Source organism: Aethalodelphis obliquidens, unplaced genomic scaffold, assembly GCF_003676395.1.
Source record: "Aethalodelphis obliquidens isolate GAN/ISIS:26980383/991018 unplaced genomic scaffold, ASM367639v1 scaffold9, whole genome shotgun sequence".
NCBI classification, from domain to species: Eukaryota; Metazoa; Chordata; class Mammalia; order Artiodactyla; family Delphinidae; genus Aethalodelphis; species Aethalodelphis obliquidens.
In genome coordinates, this window is record NW_020837953.1 from 52145863 (window position 1) to 52151787 (window position 5925).

A 5925-nucleotide genomic window follows, 5' to 3' on the forward strand; every position below is an offset into this window, starting at 1 on the left:
GAGGTGCCCGTGACCACAGTCAGCTGCACGGGCGGCGGGGCAGGGCGGGGGCGCTGCCGGGGCCTGAGGCTCTCCAAACTCGAGGCGGCCATGCACGGACCCCAAGCTAGGCCCTGTTGCTCCAGGAACAGAGTGTCTGTCTACTTGAGGGCAGGAGTCAGCCCGGCCAGCTGGGGTCTCTGGGCCAGAGGGGCAGGCTCACCGTGGACAGAGACACTGCCCGCAGGATCGCGCTCCTTGGCAAAGGCTGTTGACCCCTGAACCTTGATCTTCTGGGCTTTGTGGAGCACATTGAAGGGGATGCGGAGCCCAGGTCCCAGAGGCCACAGGACAGGGGACCCAAGACGTCTCCTGACCTGGCCGGTGGGGCATTTCTGTGGGCCAGGCCTGAGGTCCCTCGAAGCTTCTGGTCTTCAGAGCGGTGGCCTTGGAAACCTCTTCTGGCCTTTCCTGGCCTGTGTCTGAGCAGCGCCGGGGCCAGACCTCACCCAAGGCCTCAGTGCTGGGCGCCCACCCAGCTGGCCTCCCCTCTCTCTCAGGTCAGGCTCCGCATCCAGCAGTTCCTGCCCCGTGGTGGCCGGGGCCTGTCCTGCTGAGGTTCCCACACCTGGGAGCCACTGAGTACCAGGACCTGGGAAGTCTGCCTGGGGGGCCAGCTGGGGGTGAGAGCAGTTGTGGAGATGGAGGCCAAGTGGCGCGGTGGGTGGAGGCCTGTTGGAGAAGCCCAGAGGATGGGGGGTGCGGGGTGGGGGGACCATGAACTCGAGTCACCACAGGGGGCGGGGTTGGCCACTGCCGGCACATTTCACCCCAGAAAGGTCCAGGCCACAGCTTGGGCCACCTCAGAATCTGGAAACGCTGAGGATTTGGTGGAAGAGGTGAGGTCAGTGTGGGCCAGGCCGAGGAGCGGGTGAAGCCCGCGGAGGACAGCGGGGACGGGGTTGGTCTGCGCCCCGCACCCTGCGGGGAGGGCCTCCTGCCCCCAGAAGCTCAGGACAGGCAGCCACGGGGACAGAGGCACAGCCTGACCTCAGCCGGCTTCCTGGGAGCTCGGTGAGGCCCGTGGGTGCCCTGGACTCTCCCAGACGCTGGCCTGAAGCAGCAAGGGGGCGGCTCCCCAGCCCTGTGGTTTTGCTTGCATGACCTTTGGCCCCAGCCCCAGGGGGAAGAGGTTTTAGGTGCCCTCCCTGCTCTGCCAGTGCCCCCGGCCCGTGGAGTCCAGAGGCTGAGCCCCAAGGTCAGGCTAAAGTGGGGGTGGGAGGCAGGGGTCACGCCACAGCGTGTGTGGAGGGGTACCCAAAGGGCAGCCAGGGAGGCTGCACATCTCTGGTTTGGGGACAGGCCTGGGCTCGGGCCCAGGTGTCGCGAACCTGAGCGACTTTGGCTGCAGACTCCCTGTTTCCTCATCTGCTGCTCAGTGGGCAAGTCCCAGAGGCCTTAGCGGCTGCTGCTGCCCCACCCCGAGTGGGTCTCACTGAGGGACCTTCGGGCACAGCCCTCGCACTGGACGGGGTTCTGGCCCCCCGGGGCAGCCTGCTGAGGTGATGGCCAGGATGACAAGTGAGTAGACATCACCCACGGGACCAGGGGCAGCGTCCAGAAAGGCTGCTTGGCCGTCCCAGGCTGTGGGCATCCCGGCTGGACCCAGAGCCTGGGAAGGACACTCGGGAAGGAACCAGAGGCCTCGACTCCACAGCCCAGTGACCTGGGGATGGCCAGGGGCCCTGCTGGGTGGGCCAGGGCTGAGTTTGGAGGGGCCAGGCCCAGGCAGACCCCACCGGCCTCACCTGCTGGTGAGGCTCCCCTCCTCTGGGCACTGCCCCCTGGACGGGTCTGAAGGCCACACGCTCAGGATCATAATTACATCTGCGAAATCCCTTCCCAGTGGACCGAATAACGGGTCCCCCCCGCCCCCGAGAAGCCTGGAGCAGACTCAGCCCCCGATGCCTTGGGTGCCCAGTGGCCCACATGGGCTGCCGGCCTGAAGCCCCCATCCCCCCTCCTGCCCTGGCAGCTCCAACGGCGCCCCCAGCACTGACCACTCCGCCCGCCTTCCTCCCAGAGCAAGCTAAGTACAGGGGGTAAGCAAGGGCGCCCAAGAGCACCCCGAGGTGGTGAGGCCTAACAAATGGTGATTGTTTAAAAGAAAGAGAACCCCTGGGGCTTAACGTGGAGCCCTCAGAACGTGGGCCCAGAGGCACCCCCGGCCCAGCGAGGGGCTGCCATCAGGAGGCCAGGCGCCTAGGAAGCAGCATCGTGCGGGTCAGTGCTTCCTGGCGATTTTGGCGGTGCGGCTGGAGGGACGAGGGGGGGCTCCCCCACAATTCCTCCCGGGACCCCGTGCTCTGGGCCTTGTGGGCTCCCAGGCCCAGGTCCACACCTCCTGCTGTCCTCACCGTCCCCTGGGAACTTGGGCTCCTCCAGGCCCGCAAGTCACCAACCCACCTGACTGCAGCCATCACGTCAGACCATGGCCCAGATGCAGACTGAGCCTGTGAGAAGGGGGCTGGGGCGGGGGGCTGGACTGGGAGAGGCCGGCAGATGCCACGAGGAGAGGCAGGCTGGCCGGCGTGGGGCTCCTTCATGAGAGCCGCTTCCTGACAAGTCTGTGTCTAATGTGCAAACCAGCAAAGAGGCTGAAATGGCCACATTTGAAGCTGACAAGGGTGTGAAGAAGCCTGGCCGGTCTAAAGTCTTTCAACCCCAAATTCTGCTTCTTGGAATCCAGTCAAAGGAAGAAGTGGAAACTCCAGCAAATGCAGGTAAAACCACTCAGACCCCTTCCCTGATACTGGAAGTCAGACACGGCCCAGCGGTGAAACGACTCGCTACCTGCAGCAGTGTCTCCTGCAGTGTTTAGAGAAGACTTATGTGAAAATTAACAAAGGGGAACCTCAACTAAAATGCAGTCGGGAGGCCAGAAGGGTAAGCGCTCAGGCAGGTGCCCCTGGGCCTCAACACAGATCCCAGCAGGCGGAGAGTCCCTTGCACCTGCGGCCAGAAGCAGATACTTCACTGCCACCAGCAGGAGGAAGGACGATGTCCCCCGCCTGGCGGCCTCTCAGCCAATGAAAAGCCACCACCCAGTTCCTCCAGTAGACTGTTTACAACAACTTGCCCTTCTCCTCTGCTTCACCAGACTTGCTTGTGGTTCACCGTAGCTGCCTGTCCTGAACTTCACTTCTTTGCTGCTGCCAAATCTACCCGTTTTGCTGGTAAAATAACTGTGGCTGTTTTATTGTTTTTGGTGAAAAACTGTTAGCAGGACAAAGAAAAAAGGGCAGGATACAAACTCTGGGAGTGTGACCGTGGAGCAAAGCCTTCCTCGGGCAGTGGCTGGAGGCCTGGGTCGAACTGTCCTCCATGCTGGGGTGCCTGGTCCAGGAGGGGAAGGTGCCTAGGTTCCCCTGACATCACTTCAGAATTTAAAAACGCACTGTCTCAGATAAAATGCAAGAAAGATTCTGCTATAAAGGTTTTTTTTAAATTTATTTATTTTATGTATTTATTTTTGGCTGCGTTGGGTCTTCGTTGCTGCGTGTGGGCTTTCTCTAGTTGCGGCGAGCGGGGGCTATTCTTCATTGGGGTGCGCGGGCTTCTCACTGCAGTGGCTTCTCTTGTCGCGAAGCATGGGTTCTAGGCGCGCGGGCTTCAGTAGTTGTAGCTCGCGGGCTTCCGTAGTTGCAGCTCGCGGGCTCTAGAGTGCAGGCTCGGTAGTTGTGGCGCACGGGCTTAGCTGCTCCTCGGCATGTGGGATCTTCCTGGACCAGGGCTCAAACCCGTGTCCCCTGCATTGGCAGGTGAATTCTTAACCACTGTGCCACCAGGGAAGCCCTGCTATAAAGTTTTGGATACTTTTTATACATTTCCTTTTGAAATTCTTGACTACAAGTAACTAACTCACTGATCACCACAAGTAACTCACTGAGGCCTGAACTGCAGCTCGCGGCCCCAGCCCCACCTGTGCACGCGCAGGGGTGGGCAGACACCACCATTAATTAACTGACCCTCTGGCCAAGACCTGAAGGAGAAATTTTATTAATTTTAAAATAATGTGAAGAGGGACTTCCCTGGTGGCACAGTGGTTAAGAATCCACCTGCCGATGCAGGGGACACAGGTTTGAGCCTTGGTTCGGGAAGATCCCACATGCCGCGGAGCAACTAAGCCCGCGAGCCACAACTACTGAGCCCGTGTGCCACAACTATTGAAGCCCGCGCACACGAGCAGCCATCGCAATGAGAAGCCCACGCACCACAACGAAGAGTAGCCCCTGCTCGCCGCAACTAGAGAAAGTCCGCAAGCAGCAATGAAGACCCAACGCAGCCAAAAATAATAAAAATAAAAAACAAAATTATTAAAATAATGTGAAGAAAAATATGTGAAAGTTTGACCAAAAAGTAGGCTTTAAGCAGAGCCCATTAGCTGTACCCTTGCTCCTGAAAATATCACCTCACACCGGTCAGAATGGGCATCATCAGAAAATCTACAAACAGCAAATGCTGGAGAGGGTGTGGAGAAAAGGGAACCCTCTTCCGCTGTTGGTGGGAATGTAAATTGATACAGCTACTATGGAGACCAGTATGGAGGTTCCTTAAAAAACTAAAAATAGAACTACTGCAATCCCACTACTGGGCATATACCTTGAGAAAACCATAATTCAAAAAGAGTCATGTACCGCAATGTTCATTGCATCTCTATTTACAATAGCCAGGACATGGAAGCAACCTAAGGGTCCATCGACAGATGAATGGATAAAGAAGATGTGGCACATATATACAATGGAATATTAGCCATAAAAAGAAACGAAATTGACTCATTTGTAGTGAGGTGGATGGACCTAGAGTCTATCATACAGAGTGAAGTAAGTCAGAAAGAGAAAAACAGATATCATATATTAATGCATATATGTGGAACCTAGAAAAATGGTACAGATGAACCGGTTTGCAGGGCAGAAATTGAGACAGAGATGTGGAGAACAAACGTATGGACACCAAGGGGGGAAAGGGGCGGTGGGGTGGGGGTGGGGGTTGATGAATTGGGCGATTGGGATTGACATGTATACACTGGTGTGTATAAAATTGATGACTAATAAGAATCTGCTGTATAAAAAATAAAATTAAATTAAAATTTTTTTTAAAAAACAGAAAATAAATAAAAAATAAAATAAGCTACAAGGATATATTGCACAACACAGGGAATATAGGCTATATTTTATAGGAACTATAAATGGAGCATAACCTTTAAAAATTGTGAATCATTATATTGCACACCTGTAACATATAACATTGCACACCAACTATACTTCAATTTAAAAAAGAAAACACTAACATTCTGAGATTTCCTCTCCCCCGATAATTAAATCACCACAAAAAGATAATATGTGAATCTGACGTTGAAAGAGAAGCAGGAGGAGATACATATACCAAAAAAAAAAAAAAGCCCATTAGCTGTACCCTTGCCCCTTAAAATCATGTTAAAAAGTAAGCGGGGGGGCTCCCCTGGTGGCGCAGTGGTTGAGAGTCCGCCTGCCGATGCAGGGGACACGGGTTCGTGCCCCGTTCCGGGAGGATCCCACATGCCGCGGAGCGGCTGGGCCTGTGAGCCATGGCCGCTGAGCCTGCGCGTCCAGAGCCTGTGCTCCGCAATGGGAGAGGCCACAGCAGTGAGAGGCCCGCGTACCGCAAAAAAAAAAAAAAAAAAAAAAAAAAAAAAGTAAGCGGGGAGGAGAACCGGTCTGGGCAGGTGCTCCGCAGCAGATGCGACCATCCCAGCGCAGCCCGCCGCTCACCTGGGCCGAGGTCACGCCCCCAGGCGGAGCTCCACACAGCTTGGCCAATCAGCGCCCTCTCCAGGGGCGTGGCCTCGGGGTCCAGGTGCCCCTAGAGCTCCTCTGATGCTAGGATGCTGGGAAGACAGACACTCCC